We start from the raw sequence: 2145 nt of genomic DNA on the forward strand, positions 1-2145 counted from the left end.
CGGTAGGATTTCAGAAACTTAGGCGAGCACTGGACTGCAGCTAAGCCCCCGAGTGGGAGGTCTGCTCTCCACTCGGTAGGATTTCAGAAACTTAGGCGAGCACTGGGCTGCAACTAAGCCCCCGAGTGGGAGGTCTGCTCTCCACTCAGTAGGATTTCAGAAACTTAGGCGAGCACTGGGCTGCAGCTAAGCCCCCGAGTGGGAGGTCTGCTCTCCACTCGGTAGGATTTCAGACACTTAGGCGAGCACTGGGCTGCAGCTAAGCCCCCGAGTGGGAGGTTTGCTCTCCACTCGGTAGGATTTTTGAATTGGTGGTGTAGCTCGGAAGGAGGGGGTAGCAGTCGACCTGGACCTCGTCCTCCTTGCAGAACGCATGTTGTACTTGTACTTAGGCGAGTTCTTGGACTGTAGCTAAGCCTCCGAGTGGAAGGCTGGCTTACCACTCGGTAGGATTTTATTTATCTTAGGCGAGTACTTGGACTGCAGCTAAGCCTCCGAGTGGGAGGCTGGCTTACCACTCGGTAGGATTTTATTTATCTTAGGCGAGTACTTGGACTGCAGCTAAGCCTCCGAGTGGAAGGCTGGCTTACCACTCGGTAGGATTTTATTTATCTTAGGCGAAACGGATTTCGCAGCTAAGCCTTCGTGTGGGAGACTGGCTCGCCACTCGGTTAGGATTTTTTTTACAGACTTGGGCGAATCAGATTCGCAGTCAAGCCACCCACTGGGGGACTGTTTTTGAGTAGACAAAAGAAATAACGATTACAGGGAATATTATAAATCTCTTGCCTTTGATTGACAAACTACAGAAGTACTTTTATTACAACTCGTCTGAGTGAATACTTAGGTGTAAAAGGGACGGAGAAGTTCTGCGTTCCAAGCTCGGGGCTCGTCGATCTGATGCTCGACATTGTAAAGACGGTATGCTCTTTTTTGGAGAACCTCGGTGACGATGAAGGGACCTTCCCAAGAAGGAGAAAGCTTGTGTGGTTTCTGCTGATCCACTCGGAGAACTAAATCTCCTTCCTGGAAGGCTCGACTCTTCACGTTTTTGGCGTGGAAGCGACGCAAGTCCTATTGGTAAATTGTCGATCTGATCAGAGCCATCTCCCTCTCTTCCTCTAACAGGTCGACTGCATCCTGCCGCGCTTGTTCTGCTTCTGCTTCAGTGTAGAGCTCGACTCGAGGAGCGTTATGGAGAAGGTCACTCGGTAAGACTGCTCCAGCTCCGTAGACCAAGAAGAATGGAGTTCTCCCAGTCGACCTGTTGGGCGTGGTCCTTAAGCCCCAAAGCACTGAGGGAAGTTCGTCGACCCATGCACCAGCCGCATGCTTAAGATCACGCATTAAACGGGGTTTCAACCCTTTGAGGATCAAACCGTTGGCTCGTTCAGCTTGTCCATTCGACTGTGGGTGAGCGACTAAAGCATAGTCGACTCGTGTGCCCTAGGATGTGCAGAAGGCTCTGAACTCTTCGGAGTCGAAGTTTGACCCATTGTCAGTGATGATGCTGTGCGGGACCCCATATCTGAATGTCAATTCTCTGATGAAGCTGACAGCAGTACCGGCATCGAGGTTCTTGATGGGTTTAGCTTTGATCCACTTAGTGAACTTGTCGACTGCTACCAGCACATGGGTAAAACCGCTTCTGCCTGTTCTCAAAGGACCGACCATATCCAAACCCCACACTGCAAAGGGCCAGACGAGTGGTATAGTCTTCAAAGCTGACGCGGGCTTGTGTGGCATATTGGAATAAAATCGACATCCCTCGCACTTGTCGACTATCTCCTTCGCCATTTCATTTGCTCTTGGACAATAAAACCCGGCTCGGTATGCTTTGGCCACGATGGTCCGAGAGGACGCATGATGACCACAGGTCCCCAAGTGGATGTCATCAAGGATTATTCGCCCTTCTTCTGGCGTTATGCATTTCTGACCAACTCCAGTCGCGCTTTCTCTGTACAACTGTCCATTTATCACAGTAAAGGCTTTAGATCGGCGGACAATCTGTCGAGCCTCTTCTTCATCCTCCGGGAGCTCTTCCCTCAAGATATACGCGATATATGGTACTTTCCAATCTGGAGTGATCACTAGAACTTCCATGATCAGGTCGACCACTACTGGGACTTCGACCTCAGTCGGGTC

Source organism: Triticum dicoccoides, chromosome 7B (genome assembly GCF_002162155.2).
Source record: "Triticum dicoccoides isolate Atlit2015 ecotype Zavitan chromosome 7B, WEW_v2.0, whole genome shotgun sequence".
NCBI classification, from domain to species: Eukaryota; Viridiplantae; Streptophyta; class Magnoliopsida; order Poales; family Poaceae; genus Triticum; species Triticum dicoccoides.